At 33.1% G+C, this 25,498-nt stretch overlaps 1 protein-coding gene and 1 long non-coding RNA gene across 2 annotated transcripts in view; one reads left to right on the forward strand and one right to left on the reverse strand.

The window, feature by feature from the left end:
• Positions 1 to 25,498, forward strand: part of LOC146995158 (uncharacterized) — a 172,791-nt gene that overhangs the window by 121,163 nt on the left and 26,130 nt on the right. The window lies entirely within an intron of this gene.
• The window catches only part of LOC118183447 (WD repeat-containing protein 47-like), a 136,045-nt gene that overhangs the window by 96,753 nt on the left and 13,794 nt on the right, over positions 1 to 25,498 (reverse strand). The window lies entirely within an intron of this gene.

Consider the following 25,498-nt stretch of genomic DNA (forward strand, 5'->3'; position numbering starts at 1 on the left):
TAAAAGAGTATCTTCCGTCCCCGCATCGCACTCAAAGTTTTGAAAAATAACGAAATTTTTCTGTTTTACGTCAATTTTTTATACTTTTAAACTCACTATTATCGAAATACAATTCCTAATGTGAATGTTGAGGCATGATGAGTACGAAATAAATTAAGAACCTGTAGTTTCAAATTACTTATTCTTTGTGCAAATAGTTAAAAAAATACAAATTTTTGTAAAAAAATAGCAATATTTCGTAATTTCTGATAATTTTACTTTTTCATTTTTAGTAATCAAATGTTAAATATATTTATCATTTTAAATTTTGTTATTCAAACGAATGCACTTGAAAGTCAGTTTTCTATGAAAATACTAGCATAATACATCTTGATAGGAGGGTTGTCTTAATCAAGCCGTCTCTTGCGTCAGCGCCACACACCTTTTTAGATGCTTCGATCACAAGTTTACACACCGTTTCTACAGCCTGGTTTGACAAGGGAAGCATTGGAAATCCGGGTGCAGTGATATGGTGTTTTTTGAGCTGTTTGTGTGAATGATAAGTAAGCTGAAATTACAAGTTTAAAATTTATTTTGTCTTATTTTATGTGAGCGCGTGTTCCTTATGCCCCAACATTCGCATCAGGATTTATAGTATTTCGATAGCAGTGAGTTTAGTAACTACAAAAAATCGAAAACATCAAAATTTCACCATTTTTCAAAGCTTTGAATGCGATGCGCGCGAACAGAATGTATAATTTTATTCGAAACTTTTTTTCATTTTGCTTAGGTAGGCAATAGGCAACTTTTCCTGAATACAGCGATAGAAAAATAAATAAGTAAATAAAAAGTGTTTTTCTCTACTGTCAAGAATTATGATATAGATCTCTCGCCATACCATACCATTTGCTCTGAATAACTTAGAATACAACAGACTATTTCGTTTTCACTATTTAGAAGCTTTCATTTAGCTCATTTTTATGTTTATATTTAAGATTAAAAGTTTGTAATCCATTTTAAACTACTTCCTGGTAAGCTATCGAGCTTATATTTCGTACATACACTATTGGTCGAAGACAATGCAATTCGATGAAACTATTTTTTCAAATTTCGATCTAGATAGCTTTAAATTAATGCTAAAATGATTTTACGCATGCATCTTCGTTTAACGAACAAACTAAAATATTATAATTTTACCATCTGCAGCATCGGGTAGAGTGGGAAAAAATCTTTTAATAGAAATTTGTATGAAATTTTTGACTTAATTAAGAACCCTTAAGAAGGTAAAGCCAGATTGAAAGGGGAGGGTGAGGATTGTTGATGTAATTATCTGATCTCAGATACTTATGCACTTATTTAATAAAGAAAAATAATTATTCAAGAAGTAGCTGTGCATTTATTTCACTGCGTCCCCTTTTCCTACGCATGCTTGCTGTAAATATTTCTCCGAGAAGCAGTACTTTCTATTTTGCCAGTGTAAGGAAATCTGCTTATAGAAAACAGTAAACACTTCCTCGAAGTGTTTGATAAGTACCATTTTGATGATTAATATTTTAGTGCTCATCATGCAAAGTAAACCTAACCCACAAAACGTTAAGAATTAATTTTATGACTGATGTCAATGAACAAACAGTTCTTTTATTTGATAATAAACGAAATATAATTTACAAGTTCTCGTAACTAAAAGTCATAGCTTGATCATATGGCTTAATCATAAATGCTTTCGGTCTTATTTAAAAATTTTTCACTTTATTTGACAGTCATAAAGACAAAAACAAGGGAAAAGACTTTTTTAAATCGGAATTACAGTATAAAATGCGTTCATAAAACGGGCGAAGAATGTTAAAAAAAGAAATTTAAATCGCAGACAACGATGGAAATAGGCGCAATTTAAAATCTCCCTCGGTCTGATAAGAGCATTATTTATGATTATGTCTGTCTGCATGCATAACACGTCTCCGGCGACAGGAATTTATTTTAATTCCATTTCCAGGAATTCACTGTTTCTGAGTCATCGTACTAAAACTGCGCTTTGACATTCTTAGTCGTATCTAGAATTATTCGTAACAGTTTTAGGCCTGGAGAAGCAAACTGCAATATTTGATTCAGATTTCAAATGAAAGAAAAACATGCTAATGCTTTTTGTTTTGCTTCTAAAGAAGAGGGACTAACATCTGCTTGATATCGAAATCGATGGAGTTTTATCATTTTAAACATTAATTCAATGTTGTGATGACAAATACCGTATTTCCTCCCATATTGCCGCCCTAGCTTTTTACCGTTAGGTTCCGAAAATTAAAAAAATATTCGCATTTTTCGCGATTTTTTTAAATGGCTAGATTTTAGACTGTTTAGCCTTTAAACTTTCAACATCTAAAAATGCATCGGATATAAATTTTTGAAATTTTTACAAATCAAAAAACAACTTGTCACCCTCTTTTAAACAAGAATGATGTTGCAGTCTAAAGCAGACGGAAGAAAAAAGCGTTTTCAGTTTTCCATCTTGGCCCATTTAATGGACGAATTGGCTATATTCATTTTTACTTCCTTGTACGAAGTAAAAGAAGTATTGTAATCGCCAAAAATTTCGGGTATCATATTTCAAAGGAAATACCCATTTTGACCGTTACAGAATGCAATTTAACGATGTTTTTTTAGGGACATTTGTACGTAAGGACAGAATAAAGAACGCTTTTTCCAAAAAAAACGTTTTGTGAAATAGATTTAAAATGGATTCAGATGAGATTTTTTCCCTTGACGTGTGTGCGTACGTACGTACATGTGTACATCTCGCATAACTCAAAAGCGAGTAGCCTCAGAACGTTGAAATTTTGTATACAGGACTTCTATAACATGTATATGTGCACCTCCCTTTTTGTTGTAATCGGCCGTACCAACAATATGTAAATATATACACAACAAATACAATATCATAATCTCATTCATATAAAAGTAATTAAAATTTTAAATTATGAAAATTCAGTTGTAAATATATACATACGAAGCTCTGACAGCCGGAACGCAGCATGAGCTTTTCATGCTAATCTCGGCATACAGCTGACAGTGGAGTTAGTTCATAATATTCAGCCCTTGATTACATAATTAACTTGTTGAAATCGTTTTTGAGGTTGAGACCTTGCCAACCAAAAATGTGCATTTGAGTGTTTGCCATCAAAGTCTGAGCTCGAATTAACACTCGAACGCCAAGTTTTCGGTTTTATCCGTTTTGTGTACTCTCTGTGAGTTTGTCACTAAACTGATTGTGCAACATTTGGTCTCGTTCATTCGCTTTCCCAACACTGTTGTAAGTTCAGATTGAAATTCTAATATTCTTCTTTTTTGCCTCTCAGAGTGGAATGCGACCCTATGTTCTACGGTAATTATTGCTCATCTGGATGAGTACTATCACCCCTCTTAATTTATAATAAAGTAATTTAGAATCACCCTGTATATATATATATATATATATATATATATATATAACCGCTCTGTTACTCTGTTTATATATATATATATATATATACTCGGTGAACTAAGTTTTTTTTTAAATTTTTATATTCTGGTAAATTGTGCATTTTTTGCTGTAAAAGTGATTGAATTATTTTGTTCTGATGTTCCGACCTTTAGTTAATCCGTATGCAACCAACAAATTATAAGTGCGGCTAAGCCTAATGGAACAGGAATATTTGTTTACATTTGAAACTTGGCAGAATAGTGAAGTAAGTTCTTATCTGCACTTTCAATGTTTCTTTGCCGAGTGGGACGAAAAGTAAACTTTCAGTTTGCACTGAAAAATATGCTTTCTTTGCCCACTGGACGGATTGCTTGTTTATGCGTCGAAACTCTAATTTGAATAGTAAACACTGTTTTTTTTAAATTGTTTTAACTGTATGTGGTGTTTCATGATTTTTAAATTTTATTCAAGATATTTTGAGTTTTTATGTATCTTTGTCTTACCGCGAAGTGAGAACTGAATTAATTGCATGAGAAATATATCTTCAATTAAATTCGAGGAGATGAGTTTAAATGCAGAAAAAAGGATGAGAAATATATCTCCAATTAAATTCGAGGAGATGAGTTTAAATGCAGCAAAAAGGATGTATAATTTAATAGGCCATACAATAAAGTCATGTGGTGTCCGCATCTTATTTTTTTCATTTTAGCTTCAAGAAAAATGCTTGTTGTAACATTGCTATTACTGAAAATTTCCGAAAATTAATATTGAAAAAGCGATTTCTTCATTCTCCGAATGACGTTATCTTTCTTTGCTTCATAACTTTCTTATAATTTATTGGTTGTGTCTTAATAATAACTAAAACTGATAATGTGTATTACTAATAATCATTGGTTCAAAATTGATATCGTGTAACTGACATTTAGAAGCAGAAAGTAAAATACAATTAAATTTTTTTTGTACTGTAAGCTTTTAATTAAAATGTATTTGATAATTAATGCATTTAAGGGAAAAATAATTTATTATATTCTTTAATGGGAGTAATAAATTAAATAATTCTTTTTTCAGAATTCGTCTACAATTTTATATTGCGAATAATAAAAACGTAGGGCGCATTAATAACGAAACCTATTAATTTAATGGCATTGTCAAATGTATAAGTCATTATTTTAAGAATTTTCTATTAATTTAATCACACTGTTTTAAGTATATCTTTTTTAATTTATCATGGGAGCGCTGCGCTTTTATTATGCGCGATATAAAATTGTAGACGGATTCTGTAAAGGTAATTTATTTAATCCTTATTCTTACTAAACTATATGATAAATTATTTTTTCTTTTTAATTATCACATCGTCAATTTATTTATCAATTTTAATTGAAAGTTTGTTGTATGAAACCATTTTTAAATGTACCTTTTTTATAATAATAACTATTTTAAGTTATTATTATAAAAAATGGCTGGCCGTGCAAACGGCTGGCTGGTAAGCTAAATAAGGTAGTATTGTAAATTATGTACGCAGAATTTTAATGCTCGTTAAAGGAAGATGATACTGAGAAAATCGTTTGCTAATCGTGGTGTATTTAATTATGGCAAAGCACACTAGGGCTATCTGCCTAGGGGCAGGGATGCCTTCGTGGAGGACTTTCTAAGGGAAATTGGCTCGTATACACGTTACACATGGGGAAAACCACGAAAACACCCATGCAGCCAGCCCCGTTCGCGGGATTCGAACCTCGGACCGAACTACCAGTGTTCAGCGACTTTACCGCTCGGCCGCTGGTGGGTTCGTTTGCTAATTGTATAAATATCTATCTTCGTCCGATAAAAATCACACTTAGTATCAGAAAATAACAATTTGGGGAACGGTATGCAAGTATTGTTAAAGAAACTATGCATATTAAAGATTTATGTAAAAATTTTTAAACGATAATCTTTTACACTAGAAAAAAACTTAGAAACAAATGACTTTAAATTATTTTTGTTCTAGACACAGACATCAAATTCAGCTTTTATACTAACGCTTATTAGATACTTCTCGCTTTTCTTTTAACTTAGTAAAGTGGTTTTAAGACAAATAGGAAAATTTTTCCAGGGACAGTTTTTTCCTACTGCGGACTTCTTCATTTTAAAATTGTGGTAAAAAATAAGGAATAACATGATTTTTGAATCTTTCTTCATACAAAAATTCAAACTTTCTATATATTTTTACTAAAACATAATAACGTGATAAAATTATCGTATTCCGAAAGCCTATTTTACGTTATACTAATTTCTTAATCTGGAATTGGAAGTGTATGACGAAACATTTAAAAGATATTTATTTACACATTTTGCTTTCGAAACACTCGGTAGAGCAGTTGTAAGAATATTTAAATGTTATTTACGTGCAGTCTATACATTCAACTCAAGCCAGTGTTACTAAAGGTTTAAAAAAAGTGCTGAATCAAGGAAGAAGATTTTTTAATTTAGAATCACTATGCGATAGATTCCTTAAATTACTATAATTAGAACTACACTCATGTCTATAATTTAAGGTTAATTCTGAGTCACGCGGAAATCGAACTCTAAAATAAATATATCACCTGTAAAACCACTACACACATCTTCAGGAATCATATGCAAATTTCAGGAAGTAACCAGATGACACCGATGGTACCTCACAATGACGAGAGTGCAAGAGAGTGATATATAACGAATACAGACAAAAAAGTAAAATTGTTCGCAGGTGCTTTATAAGCATTTCAGTGCAATAATCGAATAGATATGACACAAAGGACGATTTTGGATAATTTTTTACGTGGTAGTATTATCGGCCGTCTGGAATGTGGGCGTACCAAACTAGAAGTATCAGACGAACTTGGAATTGCCCAGAGTGTCATCTCCAGGCTTTGGCAACGATTCCAAGATGATGGTAATGTGAGTAGACGTTCAGCACAGGTCGCCCCAGAGTTACAACGCCGAATGAGGACCGGTATTTGGCAGTTACTGCTAAAAGAAACAGGCGGAGCACAGCCTCAGGCCTGTCTCGTCAGCTCTCTTCAGCCACTGGTACGACAATTTCAAGGCAGACTGTGTACAGACGCTTAGGGCAGATTGGTCTATATGCTCGTAGACCTGTCAGATGCGTTCCACTTACTGCAACTCACTGTCGCCTGCGGTTAGCCTGGAGTATAGAGCATGCATTGTGGACACCGCAACAGTGGGCTTGTGTGATGTTTTCAGACGAGTCCAGGTTTAGCTTGCAGTCTGATTCTCTCCGGACTTTCATATGGAGAGGTCCAGGTACCCGTTACCACCAAGAAAACATCACTGAACGACACCGTTACGGTGGTGCAGAAGTGCTCGTCTGGGGTGGAATTATTCTCGGTTCCAGAACTGATCAGCATGTTCAATTTGAAACCATGACAAGCCAAATCTATCGGGAAGTCATTCTGGAACAACATGCACGTTTGTTTCGGGGCGCCATGGGCGCACAATTTGTGTTGATGGATGACAACGCCCGTCCTCACCGTGCAAACATCGTAAGCGAATGCCCTCAATCGGAGGATATCACCCGTATGGGACTGGCCAGCATTCTCACCGGACTTGAATCCAGTAGAGCAGGTGCGGGACATGCTCGGCCGACGAGTTGCAGCCCGTCAACCTCCTCCTACATATCTACCGGAACTTCGGAGAGCATTACGTTTTGAGTGGTGTAATATCCCCCAAGATCAGATCGATAATTTGATACTCAGCATGCCTAGGCGTTATACGGACTGTATTGCATCGTCTGGGAGACATACAATGTATTAACAATCATACCAACCATGTAATATTGGTTTTTTGTACATAGGTTTTTTTTTGTAATTTGCTCCAGGGAGAAAAAATCGCTAATTTTTTTAATAATATCAAACATATAGCATCTTTTTTTGCTCTTTACCTTTTGTTTAATAAATAAGCTTTACAAATAAGTTAAATTTGGTTTGCTTCTAACTCTTCCTTTGCCTGATTTTGCATTATCCTTAATTTATGGACATGAGTGTAATTGTTTTCCCAAGAAGAAGCGCGTAAAAAGTTTAACTTTTCTTGATTAATCGAATTTTCTTAAATTATAGTATCTAGATCTTACATTTTATATGTTAGATAATTTGGAAGGTAAATAAAAATGTTATGCACATGAAGTGCTATCACAAATTCCTAACTTTTTGCTATGGCGCCCATTTCTTTCGCCCAAAAGGGCGTTAGACCAGAAGAGCTATTAGTCTGGAAACGACATTTTGCGTCGATTCACTAAAAGCGTCGAATCACTTTTCAGATTGTTGCCACCAAATATTATCGCCATGCATTATATTTAAAGAAATTAAATAATGAGGAATCTGCATGCATGTACGTATGTTTCTTAAATTGTGAAAAAACAACGGTACCTAGAGCCATCAAATTTTGAATAACGTAGTCCTCCACTCGAATATGGGCACCTGAAAGCCCGAGTTTTGAATTTCGAACTTTCTTTATTATCTGTTTCATATTTGCTAAAACATTTAACGAATTTTTGGTTAACAAACTCAACGATTTCAAAGCGAGCAGTGGCAACACTGTACGGGGAAAAAAAAAGTTATCTCCAGCGCATGAGAGTGCCTGTCGCAAATTATAAAGGTATGCTGTTTTTAAATATTTGATTCTGTATTTCAAATTTTGTAAAACTTCAACGAATTTTTTATTAATAAAAGATTTGAAAGCGAACAACGGCAACACTGTACGAAAAAAAAAATTTATCTCCAGCGCACGAGTCTATCTATAGGGAATTCTAAAGATATGTCGTTTTCAAATATTTTTAGCCCGAAAGGGGCGTTAGCCCAAATGCGTTCGAAACGTGTATGTATGTGAAAATGAAAAAAACACCCCTTAGAAACTTTCAAACTTCTCTTTTTTTCATTTCCTCAAATGCTACGCAGTGAAACTATATTCAGAATAAGCAGAGAATTCTTCAAAACAGTCAGTTTTATCAAAAATGCAATATTGTCTACAAGCTCACAAAACTTTAACGATTAGTCAAATATCTGCATAATTAATCTGAATATGGAGATGAAATATTACTGTATCAGCATCGTGTCACATTATAATCTTGAACAGTCATCGTGTCATACTATAATCTAGAAGTTTCCCGCTGCGGACTGAAACTGCGGTACTCTTTAAGAAGATTTACCAAATAAAGAATTAGAGCATTTATGATAGATTGAGATTTAAATTGACTGAATATGATGTATGCTCGTGCTGACATAGATGCTTTATATGGGAGTCCTGATGCTGAGTCAAAAAGAAATTTGAGGGTAAAATAGCTTAAGTTTTGGAAGGACACGAATGAACGATTATCAAGTTAAATATACCATAATAAGCCTAGAGGTGTTAAGAACGCCCCCTTACTTCCTTATTAGGATTAAGTGCAAATACAGAAGCGGTAAGTCTTGAATCATTCTCTAAATTTGCTACAAAGAATTGCCCGAAACTGAAATTGATGCACCCACACTTTCAAAGGCAAATTAGAAGAAGAAAAGAAGGTTACGCCGGTTTGATTAGCAAAATTAGATAACCTAAAGTGATGTTTATTCTGTTGCCATTACTGATTCAGGTTTCACCTACTTGCGTTTAAAACTGCTAAGCTTTATGCTATCATGTAGCTTTTTAAGTCTCCTTCAACGAGAAGGCAAATTACGAATGAATCCCTGGAAACAAATAAAAATTTGCAAAAGTATTTGTTCTAGTTTACTGTTACAGAGCTAAAAGCATTTACTTACAGAAGGATAAAAGAAGATGTACAATGATTCTTAGTTTATTCCAAACGAAAGTTTCTCTAATCTAGATACAAATAAGCTTGTACACAAATACGTACGCTTTACTTACTTAAATTCTACATAATTTTAGGAGTAAGAATAATTAAGCAGAATTATTAGGCTTAATATCTTAGAATTCTTAACTGCATTAAGAACAACTAATGTAAAAAAAATTTAAAAGTCAATTCCTACTTAGGTCAACAACAAACAACAACAACAACAACAAAATAAATAAATAAATAAATAAAATAAAAAAATAATAAAAAAAATTAAAAAATAAAATAAATTAATTAATTAAAAAAATAATAAAATACAAAAAAAATACTAAATTAAAAAATATTTTTAATTTTTAGTGAAAAAACTATTAACATTACGTGTCATCTACTACAAGTTAAAAAATTATTTGAACTTGAGTGGATGAATAAAAAGTATTTTATTAACGATTGAAAATTAATTAATTAATAACTAATTAAATAAAAAATTTCAATTCAATTCTTTCTTAGGTCAGCAAAGAAAAATTTTAGAAATGCAAAAATTTTTAAATTAAGAGTTAAATTTTTTAAAAAAAGTTTAAATTAAAAAAAATTTAAATTAAAAACATTAAAAACTGCATTAATCAAGTGTCATCCCCCACAAGTTTAAAAACTGTATTTGAACTTGAGTGGATGAATAAAAGTATTTTATTAACGATTGAAAATTTGAACAAGATATAGGGAGGGTGTGTGGTAATAGTAAAAATTTAATTATAAAGAAACCAGCTCAAAAATCAAAAATGTATTCCAAAGCGCAAACTAAGGACCATCAAAGTTAATTCATAACAAAAGATTCCACATTACCATATTCTATAAGCTTTTATTTCATATATTTTCCTCTATTGGTGGAATTTTGTCATCGACGTTTCCTCATAAGCTATCGAGTTCATATTCTAAAGACACGCTATTTGTCGGTGACAAAGCAATGTCGGGGCGCAGTTTTTTCAAAATTCCATTTAGATTTTTCAACTTAACTTTTAAACAATTTTTCTCGAATAAACTTCGTTTAACAAATGAACTAAGCATACCAGAATTCTATTGTTTACATCAACGGGTTACAACAGCGGGAAAAAAAATCTTTTCAATGAAATTTGTACAAAAATTATAACTTAATGCCCAAATTTTTCATAATCACTAAGTTTTTTAGATTTTTATGTTTATGAATTTCAAATTTCAACATCTAAAAATGTATCGGATATAAATGTTTGAAATTTTCATAGCTTATAAAGCAAGGTTTTTACCTTTTTTTAAAAAACAAGAGTGACAAAATAAAAATCAATTGAGTGATTTTCTACACTTAAAAAAATGCGTTGCAGTATTTGGAGGCAGACGGGAGAAAAAAGCATTTTGAGTTTGTCATGTCAACGAACTTAATGACGAATTGGCGATATTCGTTTTTTCAATTTACCTTTAAGTAAAATGCTTGTTGTAACATTGTTATTGCGTCAATTTTCCGAAATTGAATGTTCAAAGCGATTTCTCCATTCTCTCAATGACATTTAGTTATTTTTATTTATTTCGTAATTTTTTTATAATTTATTGCTGGTGTTTTAAGTAAATGACTAAAAATTTCGTCTTTGACGATGCGTATTCGAGACTAAGAAACATAAAATAAAATACAATTAAAAATTATTTTAAAAAAAAACCTTTTATTTAACACACAGATTGATAACTAATGCACTAAAAGAAGAAAAATAATTTATATGTGTTTAATAAGAGTAGCAGAATAAATAATTGTTTTCACAGAACTCATCTCTCTGAAATTTTAGATCTCGAGTAACAAAAGCGGGAACCGCCTAAATAATGAAATCTAGTAAATGTATTGTGTTTTCAAATGTATAAGCCATTATCTTTAAAATTTTCTTTTAATTTAATTGTAGTGCCAAATGCACAAGCCATTATTTTTTTAAAAATTTATCATTGGTGCCCTCCTCCCGCTTTTAATATTCGTGATATAAAATTGTAGATGAATTCTGTAAATACATTTGCTATTCTATTATTCCCCTAAAACCACGTGATAAATTGTTTTTCTCCTTTTAGTATATTAACTATCACATCCATTTTAAGTAAATATATTTTCATTAAAAACCGTTTTTAACCGCATTTTATTTACTATAAATTGTAAATTACTTTGTAACTTATTGTAAATTTACTTTGAAGTAGTTTTATGCATTTCATCATCATTTTCATTTATTGCATGCCATGTGCATATGGTGCATAAAAATGCTGAGTTGAATTTTATATCTCATGTTGATTGTTTGTTGCTTGTTTTTGTGAAGATGCTGTTTGTTCTCAATTATTAGCCCAGGGCTATTAATTTCGTTCTGGTATTTTGTGGCGTTTCACTTTACAAATTGTTGCCACCAGGTATTATCTACCTGTATTATATTTAAAGAAATTAAATAATGAAGAATCTGCACAAATGCATGTGTGTTTCTCACATTGTGGCACAACAACGGCACCTAGAGCAATCAAATTTTGAATAACATACGTCTCCAAACGCATATGGGCATCTGGAAGTCCGAATTTGGAATTTGTTTTATTATGTATTTCATATTTTGTAAAGCATTTATGACTTTTTGATTAAAAAAACTCAACGATTTCAAATCGAGTAACGGAAACACTGTACGGAAAAAAAAAAAAAAAAAAAATTACATCTCCAGAGCGCAAGACTGTGTGTGTTTCGGAAATTCCAAAGATATGCTCTTTTTAAATTATTTTGTTAAACTGAATTTTATGGTTTAAGTGCGAAGAAAATTATATTTAATAAGTAAAGGTTACACACAAAACGTTAAAAAACACTCATTAAGCGTAATATAAATTCTGTAAACTTTCAGACTTTTTTTTTCAATGATAATTTTGTTTACTTAGAAACTATGATACGTATACCAGTACTATTTTTTGTAGACAGCTTTTGGGAAAGTTGTTATAGCATTAAATTAATATTCATATAAGAGCTACATTGAAGAACAGTGATGCATGAACTTAAATTATATATTTTCTTGAAATAAAGCCGTAAATTTTATGAAAAGATTTTCGAACATTGTGACTTAAAAGTTTATCTAAAAATAAAATCGAACTTGAAAAGTTAACTTAAGAGTTGTTTACTTTTTAAGTTAGATTTATTAAGACTGTGACGGTGTCTGTGAAGAAAAATTTCTATTATGTCTGTTATATTTTATTCAATTAAAAACAAGCTTAGATGAAATATTCGCAGAGATATGGTTAACAGATACTTTCAGAGTAGCAGCTGTAAATTTAACATCGAATGCTGATTTTCTTGAAAGAAACAATTAATTGCCAATATTACAATTTTGTTTTGTAGCTGCTTTCTAAATTTCTTCGCTATCATTTTGAATTATGTCCTTAATTAGTAAGGAAACAAAATTTAGGTTATGACATTTAGTTGAATGAAATTTTGTCCTGAACATGAAAAATGTTTGAATGAAATTTTGTCCTGAACAGCTTCGTGAATTTTTATTTTAGTATGAATATTTTTGTTTTTAACTCATTAAAGCATAGTGAATATGTTATGCTCTAGCAGCAGTTTCCAAATGGGGGAGAGATGGAGGACTGAGGCTTCTTGCATCATGTAGGAACATTTTAATATGCGGTACAAGAAGTAGTAGTTTGTACCCACATACGTGTTAGCAATCATTCCATGAGTACTAACAGGGAATAAGAACATTGAAAAGTTATGTCTCACTTTGAACTTTCTCAAATAAGGCACTTTCGAAAATTGTCCTATTTTAGCGTCTCATCGTAAAAACAGGTTAGAGGAGTTTCCATTTCAGCCCTTCCATTCCAGTTCAAATAACGTTAACAATAAAGCAAAAACGCGATAGGATGTGATTTTGAAATATGTACTAAAGTTCTATCCTTTAAAATTTGTATTTGGATGGAACATATAATGTTTAGATACAACATTAATCCCATTGGATTTGATACCTAATATTGTAAACATGGAATATATCTGGGAAATAATAAATAACACGGGACTATATACTTATTTTCATTTCGTCCAGTCTCTATCTTTGCCCTCCCCGAACGTCTTCCCAGAAGCTAGAGCGTAGGTTAAAAACGGAAAGGCTTGATTGCACGATTTTTAATCTTTACGCATCAAACATCTGCAGAAACCTCCAAAGGGGCACCTTATTTATTTTAAAATTTTATCACAGCCCTCCTAGCCATAAATCTCAAACTGTTTCCACAAAATTCTTTATTTTGTTTTAAGGAATTTTGAAAGTGGAGGTTCATATCTTTAACCAATATTTTAAAAAATAAACGCAACTTTTTCCAGCACCTAGAACAGAAATATAGGAGATTTGCAGCATCAGCATTATTCAGTAGTAAAAAAATGCTTCTTATAAGATTCATACTATTGAAGTCACGTTACAAAACTTATATAACTTAATACATTTATAATAATCCTAGGAGGCTTTATTGAAATATCCATATTTAATGAAGCATTTAATGCATCACAGCTGGAAGACAAAACAGCTAGAGGTCGAAGTAATTAGATTATGTTTTGACCTTGATCTGTAATTAAATTTTTGTTTTAGGGTAATTAGTAGATTGAAGAATTAAGCGCAAATCGCTGTCAGACGCCAAGAAGATTGTCGAAGCCCTTACTTATGTTTTGTGAACAGTTATTTAATTAACATGCTTGAAGGTTACGCTTTCTTGAGAAGATGTGATCTTCGGGGAGTCACATTACCTAGAGATAGTTTTTAAAACTATAAATGAATCAAATTTTAATCAGATATATTAATAGTGTCTGGGAAATTTAATGATAGAGATTGATGGAATACAATGATACATATTTTTAGAAATTGATGGAAAAGATAAATTGAGTTGAAAGGAAAAGACATACAAGTATTTTCCCCCGTGAATTAAAAGATATACGTTGTATAATTAAATCTCATTTTCTTCTAAGACAGTGGTGCCCAAACTTGTGCTCCCCGATCGTTTTGTATGTGCTCACCAAACCGATTAGGTACTATGACCAAAAAATATTTTTAAAATAACCATTCATTTATATTTCTTAATTGTTAAAATATGGTAAGCATTTATAGTCATACGAGATATCTTGCAAGACGTTATAAAATAATTGATTGTTGACTGATGAACTTGATAGCCAACATGGAATCTTATTGCTTCATTCCGATGTCAGATGGCTCATCCGGAGAAACGATTTGTAGAACTTCTTTCGCCAATAAAGCAGTTTTTGGAATCCGAAAACGAAAGTTATAAAGAATTGGACGATAATAATTTTAGTTATCCGATCTGTATTTCCTCACGGATATCACAGTGAAACTGAACAAACTGAACGAAGATTCCAGGGTAAAGAAAACAAAAACCCTTTTCGATTTACTGGGACTGTAATTGCTCTTCAGATAAGTTAAATATAAGTTAAATTTGTGAATGAACCAAATGAAAGGAAAAAAATTAGAATTAATCATGCCATATGAATAACCACAAGGCAATTGAAACAGAAAAATACTCGGAAAACCTAAATGCACTTTAAAAATAATTTTGAACTCCGCTTGTCTGATTTCTAGAAAGTTGAACCAATATTATTATTCATCTCAAACCCATTTGCCGAAATAAATATTTCAGATGTATCACATAAGATTGAAAACATGTTTAACAAAAATGTTGATGTTTTGGAAATGTGCTCGCGATAGGCCAAGATGTGCTCGTGTTAGGCCAAAGGTTGGGCACCACTGTTCTAAGATATACCTGTTTAAGTTTACTGTGTTACGAAAGACTTATCATTTTCATTTGTTTGATGTTTAGAACACAAAAAATGGTAAAATTAAACTAAGAAGCTTATTTACACTTTTGTAAGGTTACTTTTCATTAACTAATTATTTTACCCTTTTAATCTTTACTGTCCCTATTCCCTTCCGTTTCCTCGCCAGAATGAAAATTAGACTGAGTATTTAAACTGATGTTATGAGAGTCTAAGGCAGAGCGTGTTTCTGTTTCTCGAGGCCCGCTACTAGGTTAGCTATCTCAGTTAAGATTGTATTCTTCGGGTTGCATAATAGTTGCCAACATTTAAATTGTTACGCCAGTGAGAAGTTTGAGCCAACTTCGCGTTAAATAAATTGTGTAGCCTTTGACGCTACTTTTAAATTTGACTTCGACTATTAAGTTTCATCGCCATAAGTTGTGGTGGCTCACGTGAGCACGAGAAATGCCTTTATGTTCACGTTCGAAATTAATAAAAAGGTTTCTTTTAAAAACTCCTCCAGACTCTGTGATTAACCTCACACCAAGCGATAATTCACTCCCAGGCTGTTAGAAATTTGATGCCAGTTTATGCACTCAAAGAAAGTCAGATATTATATACTACAACTTAAGGTGTAATTAAAATTTAACGAAATGTATCCACTTCTCATTGCAAGGTCTTATGCACATTTTAAATACTTAAAGCATGCATTGTTACTTTAACATTACTTTATGCATTAACTTTTACTTTACTTGAAAGTTACATTCCATTCTGTTTGATGACGTTGGTATTGCTGCCAACTCACCCGATTTTACCGGGAGACTTCCTGTTTTTCGTCATATCTCCCGTATTCTCATTTTCCTCATCCTCAGTAATTTTCGGTATATTTTTCATGTTACATTTTATTTGACTTGAATTATCTTAAACTTCTGTGGACATCTGTAGAACTTTGGATTCAACTAATGTTTAATTCGTAAATGTTTGTATTTGATTTTACTTTCCATCAATATATAGTAAATTATTAAGTTTATCCTCTCAATAATATGTGCATAATCAATAATATGTACATTAATCATTAATCATTAATTTTAATTTTGTCTTGTTTAAAAGTACTTTGATAAATTAAAGCTTTCTTTCCCTACTGAAGATTGTCTCCATAGAAAAGTGAAATAAAATTACAAAGTGAAATTAAATAATGAATATAAAATTTAGAACATGTAATTATTAAATATTAATGTATTTTGCGCCAAAATAACATTATAAATAGTTGTATAACTTGAATTATGCACTATAAACGAATTAATGAATTTAAGTCAATTTTTTTAACAGTGCCGACACATAGGGCGAAATCTTCCAGAAACTCCTTTTTTTTTTTCCTTACCGTCTTCTTTTTTCAAAGCAAGAACTTCCCGGTTTTTCCTATTTGTATGTTGGTAGCTACATATTTAAGTTTGACAAGATAACTTTAATAAATATGCAAAAGAAAGACATTTGACGATGAGAAAAACTATGTGACATAAATAAGTAAATAGCATGCATCATCTTGATTTTTTAAATATAATTTTAAGTCTTCTAATTTATTTAATTATTTTCTTTTAGTGAGATCTCTAACCTCAATTCAGATCCGCAAAGATTTTGATTCATATAAGGAAGGAACCCATCACGAAGTTGAAAATGCGACCCACATTCCCAGAAATCATGCAGTGAATATGCAAAAAAATACAAAAAGTAAAATCCCTATAATTCCGGTTCGGTATGGGTGAACAGGCAGAGATATTACAGGTGGAGACTGTGGTATGCAAACTCGTCTTTCGAAAACCTGAACCCAGATGGGAAAAAGCCAAAAGTACATAACCTTTCTTCTCCTTCATTTACTTACAAACTGGCATACCTAAAAGCTTTTGATGATAGTGGTAGTTTCAACAAAGGCTTCTGCAGTCAACTTTGGTGGGAGGGGGTTACCAAATACTTGCTACTTCCGTCCATTCTTTCCTTGATAGTTTAATTCCTTCTTCTCTTATTAGCACAAAGACAAATCAGATTAAACTAAGCATTAGATTAATTAAAACGTTTTCTGATTTTTTAAGCAAAAAATACATATGCTTTGTAATTAAATGGATAAATATATTAAATTAAAGGGTAGATAAAACTACAATCAACTCCCGATTGACCGGGACAGGTTAAACTGGGTTGCGGATTAACAGGGCACTATTCTTAAAAAAACTTTGTGTATTGCGGGACACTGGAACAATTACTATCACAAACTATCATTTACGCAACCAAATGAATTTATTGCCCTTATTAAACTACGTGAAAATACACGTAAAGTTTTAACAGTATTTTTCTGCTAATTATAATATGGATTATTCCTCTTTCACATGCTATATTAACTGCCCTCGGATTAAATGTGGCTTCGAGTGAACCGTGGAGATGATGCACGATATTACTCCGATAAGTGGGAGTTGATTGTAAATAAAATCAAAGGATAAAAATTTCGATTTTATTCCACAGTTTTTAAATGCAAGAGGAGCTTATTAATTACAAATTTAGAATTAGTGAAAATTCAAACCTTCGTTAATGTTGGTTGTATAATAAAATTGCACGCAGAAAAACTGTTGGTCTTATAAGAAAACTCTATATTTCTAAATATACAGAGAGGACGGCACGAATCCTTTTTATCGGTTTTTCCTTTTTTTTAAGGCCCAAAGGGATATGAGTCTCAAAAGGGCATCACTTTCGGTTTCGTTTCACATTCTGAAAAGACTGTCGCCACCAAATATTATCGCTATGTATAATGTTTAAAGAAACTAAATACTGAAGAATCTGCAGGAATGCGTGAATGTTTCTCGCATTATGAAGAAACAACGGTATCTAGCGCCATCAAATTTTGAATAACGAACCGAACTTGGGTACTTGGAAGACCGGATTTCAAATTTAGAATTTGTCTTATTATCTATTTAAAACTTTGTAAATTTTTAATGAATTTTTTATTAACAAACTCAATGATTTCAAAAAGAGCAATGGCAATATTATAGGAAAAAAAAATTATCTCCAGCGCGTGAGACTGTGTATCGAAAATTATAAAGATATGCTAATTTTAAAATTATTTTGCGATATTGCTGTTGAATTGAATTTTTTGTGTTTTATGTGCGAAAAACATGACATTTAATAAATAAAGGCAACCCACAAAACGTTAAAAAAATACACCCTTTAGAGAGTAATATAAAATCTGAAAGCTTCCATATTATTATTATTATTATTATTATTATTATTATTATTATTTTAATGTTACTTAATTCCGTTTAAGAAGGGATTTAAATGTGTGTCTACATTCCCATCTGTGACCATGTATTCTACAGAGAAATTTGGAAATATTTATTGTATTGTCTTAGGGATGGAATCGGGGTTGTTTATTGTTGGAGGCCAAGAAATTTGATTCTGAGAAAATATTTTAGTCTTTCCCCTCCACTTGTGTTGGGATTTATCGACCTTGTCTAACATGTCTGACAGGATCCTTAGGCACCTTATGAGTGACACCGAACCAATTTGTCCTGGTTTTGTCATAATTTTGAAGGAGAATTCCGTGAGGAACGGGTTCAAGGGTCTCCCAGCTCTCTTCCCCTAACACCAAGAATTTTGAGAGGACTTACTTTACCAGACAAGTACCCCCAGGCCACAAAAATGGTACGTTACACTTACAAACATTCAAGCCCTCTCCAGAATTCAGACTAGGGCCCATCAATACGGTAGTCAGCATTGTTAACTGCTATACCGATCAGGGTGATTTCCCTCATCTAATGTAAAAGTTGGTTCCAAATAGTCTGCATGAGGGGCTTGCGAAATATAACAGCTTGGTATTTCTCCAATGATATATCATTTTTTGTTTTCTGTACGTTGGAGTTGATAACTTACAAAGTTGAAATGAAATAGCTTCGGATTTCTGCTATAAAATTTCTGGCTTTTGCTCTTTACATTGTGAGTTGAAAATCTCTGAAGCTGAAATATATTAGCTTTCAATTTCTCTGGTGAAATTTAAAGTTTTTTGCGCTGTACATTGGAGTTGAAAATTTCCGAAATTGAATTATAACAGCTTTGATCTTTTTCTGTAAAATTTTAGGTTTTTGCGCTTTACACTGGAGTTGAAAGCTTCCGAAAATAAAATAATTTAATCTGAAGATTTCATCTACGAAATTTAAATTTTGCGCTTTACTTTGGAAATTGAAAATTTCCCAAATTGCATTAACGTTGTTTTGTAAGACATTCGTCGTTTTTCCATAGTAGTGAGCTGATCACAGAGCAGACATAGCAAGGATGGGGAGAATAATGTTTTTTACTCATGAGGAAAGAAAATAAGATGCGACGCGTGGTTAAAAAACAATAATTGAATTATTCTTCTACATACCATCCGAAGATTGGTTATGGATGTGATTACCGGATGTCCTGGATTAGCCCGACAGTCTTAAATTTATTTTGTTCACCGAGGCAACGGCCTCAGTTTCTCTTTTGTATTTCTTCAATGGTTTCCCAAGTCTTAAGTTATTTTATAACGTTAAATTAGCACTAAAATTTTAGTGTTCAAGTTGGGATAATTTAAGTATCCAAGTGTGCTAAGACAATGATCTCAAACTGGTGGCCCGTCGCTGCAAGCGGTTCCCGAAGCAATTTTACACAGTCTGTGAATATGTTTACTGTAAATTAATTACCATTACTATGTTACTAATTATTATTACAAGAAATTGAAAGAAATTTTAAGATTTAATGATTTCTAGTTCAATTTTACATTATTTTCATAACCATTAAAAACAAATGTGATAACCCTCCAGAAAATCTACATATGCAACTAATTAATTTATCTTTATATAAATCTTAATAAATTTTAAATATAAATCTTTTTAAAAGATTTAAAGATACAGATCTGATTATCTTTCATTCGCACTTGTCTACAGATAAATACTCTAATTTACGAATTTTGGTAGTAGGAATAATCACTTTATTTTGAAGTACATTTATTTGTAAACCGTTTTTATTTCCGCAAATAAGTCTAAGAAAGGAACCAGACTGACCGGTGAGCATTTACAACTAATGATGACAGTTATTAGTTTTCCTGCAAAGCTATAAATATTATCAAAATCGGATAACCATGAGGTCTTTCAGAAATTAAATTATAAGGTATTTTCTCCCTCCTTTCCGCATAGCTTTGCGGTGTAATTGGAAGCCTACTCGACGCGTATTCGAGAGGTCCAGAGTTCGAGTCTTGGTTAGGATCTTTCACGTCTCTTGCTTCGACAAAAACCCAATGATTCTACAAAATATAGAAAAATTTATAATTACTTGCATTCAAATATATGTATTCCGTTTATCTCCGTAATATTCCGTTTGGGTCATAGAAACATTTAGTAAATAAAAGAATTGAAGATAGGCTGTCATTATTTATTCTCAAGATCTGTTTCACTTGGAAAGGTTTCGTGATTTGTTTATCATTAGGTTAAATAAGTTATTTAGTTATTCCAATAAATAGGATTTATTTGAAATAAACGTCAGTATTGAAAATTTAATATTTAGCTCTCAATGCGTTTGAATTCTAAAGTGTATCCAACAGAAATTCCTTGCAAGTATCAACTTTTAGACTGCAGAACAGAAAATACATATAAACTGGGAGTTTTCTTTTTGCATATTTCTTTTTACTGTTTATGTATTTTTTGATAAATATTTAGGAGAAACATTTTTTAAATTTAGTTAAGAAAGTTTGCGTTCTTAAAAAATAACTTTCATTTTGTTTATAAAAATCATGCTGTCAGTTGCTTTGAGATGTGCATTCCGCGTGCATGAAATTTGAATTTGATACCACTGCCTTAAGATATTCAAAAATCGAAAGAGAGAATTTTATGTGCACCAAAAATAACAAAAAGCAATCTGCCTGTAAACCTTGTCACACAACGCGGCTGACGTATACATATTTCCCTTTCATGAAAAACCTCGACCATGAAAAACCACAGGAGAAAAAAACACTGCGCGAGTCTAAAGCGGAAGGCTATTTCACAGTGGCTAGAAATAAATTGCTAAATCTGGCAACCACATCAATCACAGTCAGCAATTTTTTTCCCTTCTCATTATTCCAAACATTTTAGTCATCCTATTAATTCGACCAAATTAACAACCGGAAAAAAATGCTGTCCCAGGCGTCCAGGAAATGAAAAAGCATTACGAAATCAAGGTCCTTTCTGTTATCAAGACATAGCATCTTTTGCCTTCGTAGTTGAAATTACTTTTAGGACAAGCAGTTTCTGCAACCACCTCTGCTTACAGTTCGTTTTCATTTTCGAAGTTAATGCTTCATTCATTCAATGGGAACGAATGGATCTATTTTTATGTAAACGCAAGGGTACAGCAATTGTCCATCGTCATTTACATTTTTTCTTGCATACTGTATCATTAGGAGTTATTTGTAAGGTCATTCGAGTGGAAGGATTGGTTGTTGAGTTTGTTTTAGTTTGTGCAAGCGGAGAACATTAGTACTGAAACCAACTAATTGTTTCGTAAGCTGCAGTTGTAAGGAGAGAAAGGGGTTGCATATTAACGAATATGATGCAATAAATAGAACTGTACTTTTGTTTGAATTTACATTGTTTAATGCGTAAATCCTAATAATCCATAAAAATGATTGTATATGTTGGTTTATTTCCTATTCAATAAGGAAATTTAAAAATAACACAACTAAAACTTTTTTCTTTGAATTATTTCCCTCTGCATTTAGCATCTTGATTCCCACCGCAAAATAAGGCAAATTACTTTGTCGGGCCATTCTTTAATTCTAGTGTTTTCTTATCCCATTTAGTCAAAAAAATCAGTTCAATATCTAGTTTTACTTCCAAATAAATATTAATTACTCAAACGTTCCCGCAACAAAACATACACTGGTGTGCAAAAATTAAGGACGAAGTCGAAAAATTAGCATATCAGCTGAACGAAGAGGCAGAGCGGACAGAAAGACCAATCAGGAGATTAAGTAAGGTGATGTACGGTAGCACATGCGAAGATATGCAGGTAGACATAATGGTGGAGTGTCTGAGTAGTATAAAGCATGTTGTCGGTGTAAGATCAGTATTTCTGGCAAAGAGATTGCACGCCGTATAGCAGTTAACATCACACCGAGTTGCTGCCTCAGCGAGAAATGGCGAATAATCAATCTGTTAGACGACATCTGGATGCTTTTACCCGAGGTCGAATCATTGGGAAGTTGGAGGAAGGCCGCAGTGTGACAAGTGTGGCTGGAGAGTTCGGAATTGCTCACAGCATCGTTTCACGACTTTGGAGACAATTTCAAACTACAGGAACAGCTATCGGGGGTTTAGCAGTGGTCGTCCACGAGGAACCACACCCGCAGATGACCGGTATATTGCCTTACAGGCCAGAAGAAACAGGCGGCAGACAGCGGGAGAAATCGCTAGACACACGACACAGGCGACTGGACGACCGATATCGCGTTTTACCGTGGAAAGAAGACTGCACGGTGGTGGTCTTGCACGACGCACTGTACGGTGTGTACCTCTAACGCCTGCCCATCGGAGAAGGCGTTCTCTGTGGTGCCGGAAACACCGGAATTGGAAAGACAATGAATGGGGACGAGTACTCTTTACAGATGAGAGTAGATTCAGTCTGAGTAGCGATTCTCATCGCATACTCATCTGGAGAGAGCGGGGAAGCCGCAATCGTCCCTCGAACATCATTGAAAGGGACAGGTATGGAGGTGGCGGTGTTCTCGTTTGGGGAGGCATCATGCTTGGTAGTCGTACAGACCTTCACATCTTCGACGCAGGTTCAGTCAACAAGACCCGTTATTGTAACGAGATTCTTCTTCCATATGTGCGTCTTTTTAGAGGCGCTATGGGTCCGCAGTTCCTTTTCATGGACGACAATGCATCATGTCATCGCACAGTAGCTGCCGAACAGCTCTTAGAGAGTGAGGATATTGAACGTATGGATTGGCCGGCACGATCTCCGGATCTCAATCCCATCGAGCATGTATGGCATTTTCTAGGTAGACGCTTGGCAGCTCGTACCTTACCACCAGTAACGATTCCGGAGCTTCGATTGGCACTGCAAGACGAATGGGCAGCAATGCCTTAACAACTCATTGACACCCTCATTCTCAGCATGGGCAGACGCTGTGAAACCTGCCTAGCAGGTCAGGGGAGATCATACCCCTATTAAAGACCGGATGTTTCTTGCTGGACACCCATCACAGGGATGTTTCGGCCTTCAGTCGCATTGCGCTCCATGCTACTTTTTCAATAAAGCTTCTTTTTATCCCTCTGATTTCTCTTTTACTAAGTGTTGCTTACATTACTCATGTCCTTACGTATTGGGGATCTTACGGTATTAAATGTGTTGATTTGGAAAGCTTTTGTACAAAGTTATATTGAAAAAACCGTCTCGTCCTTAATTTTTGCACACCAGTGTACTTTAAAATAGCGTAACATTATATGGAAAAGAGCTTCCAAAAGCCAGAAACCAAGAATACAAAGCAACTTTTTGAGGTCTTCAAAATAATTTTATTCTTATAGATCTGTGTATTTGTGAAGCAGCGATGGCTCATATGGTGTCAAATAATGAAAACTTGTGAATAAGATTCGGATCCGAAAACTAAGGCCGATGTGAATCATCGGTGATGCACATGGCAGTGAAGGTGTTAAAGAGAAAATAATAACAATAAAAAATTTAATAAAAAAATAAAATCTGTAAGTTTACCCAAACGGGCGTTTTTTTTCATTTACAGACACAAACAGGTTTCAAGGGCATTTGGCCTAACGCCACACTGGACTAAAAATATTTAAAACCAGCATATCTTTGAATTTCCAATAGACAGTCTCGTTCGTTGGAGTTAAAAATGTTTTATTCCTTGCAGTGTTGCCACTGCTCGCTTTGAAATTTTTGAGTTTTTAATAAAAAAATCGCTAAAAGTTTACAAAATACGAAGCAGACAATAAAACAAATTCCAAATTCGAGCTTCCAGTTACCCATGTTCGGGTGGCGAACTATGTTATTCAGAATTTGATGACTCCAGCTACCGTTGCTTTTTCACAGTGCGAGAAATATACATATATTCATGTAGATTCTCCATTATTTAGTTTCTTTAAATATAATACAGAACGATAATATTTGGTGGCGACAATTTGAAACGTGATTTGGACATTTAAAGTGATCGACTCAAAATTCCGTTTTGAGACTAATAGCCCTTCTGGGCTAACGCCCACTTGTGCTATAAATTGGTCTTTTTTTGGTGTGATCCTTAAATGTTTTCAGATGAAAATAAACTTCACTGTTTATTTACTGAAAGTTTTGATAAAACTTATAAATTTTCATTTTATACAATGTTTTGATGACGTTGAATTTGTTTTGGCTTTCAAATTTTGATTAAAATGTCGAAATCGACTGTGAAATCTATAAAATGTTCTAAAACCGTAATTATAAGTGGAGCTCATATTTTTAATTTTAATTATATTATATTTATTTAATTATTTATTTATATTTGTGTAATTTATTGCCTTATGCAGCTTCTTGTATATAAGGTATGCTTTTCTGATTGTTTCTCAAACATCAGATTTTCACCATTTTCTTAATCTGCGAAAGATAACATGGAATTTTGACATAGAAGAGAGTTTTAATATCGACACGAAGGGTACACAACTGCACACAGAAATTTTTTCTAATGCTATTTATTTGTACAAATCTGTTGTTTCTTTCTTTGCAGAATGGAAAGAAAGAAGCACGAATAACATCGGAAAATCTCTTGGGGGGGGGAAAGATAATAATAAAGTAACATATCGAACTTTTCCTTTTTTTACTTATTTTTTTAGGAGGTAGTAGCTATACTGTTTTAAAAACCTGTTCAGTGACTTCTGTTTTATACCCCCCCTCAAAAAAGTTAACAATGAAATACTCAAATACTTGAGAGGAACCATCTCAAGAGATGGATAAAGAGGTAAATTTATTTAAAAGCAGGCATATGGTAGATGGTTCAAACTGGTATGCAGAACCTTAATTAACATACTGTTGAGTTTTTCTCTTCCTGACACCAATTGTTAGGTTATTTTATTCCTTTACGTTCGTACGGGGTTTGTATGAATTTGGAGTAAATAATGATGACACTTGATGAAGTATCGAAACACACTTTATTGGCCGGTAATAATCAGGACAGCTCAGCTACAAAGTCACGTTTTACAGTCGTCGAAGATCTACTATAAACTCGCTGGAATAATCAGCGATATAGCCTTCAGGTTATCAGGCTAGAACGGTGGAGACAGCTTCCTGCAAAGCACCCGACTCTGCTTTCCGGAGTACAGCTCCCGACTCTACTTGGTCGTTCTCGGAACTCTACGTACTGTCAAGACTCTCCACGCTACAACTCGCGATGCACTCGACGACACACGAGCACAGCTCCCGACTCTTCGGTTCAGTCGTGCCCGGAGCTCAGCACGCTCTCTCG

The sequence above is a fragment of the Stegodyphus dumicola genome, chromosome 10, assembly GCF_044657685.1.
Source record: "Stegodyphus dumicola isolate Sdum_Otavi_A_Nest chromosome 10, ASM4465768v1".
NCBI classification, from domain to species: Eukaryota; Metazoa; Arthropoda; class Arachnida; order Araneae; family Eresidae; genus Stegodyphus; species Stegodyphus dumicola.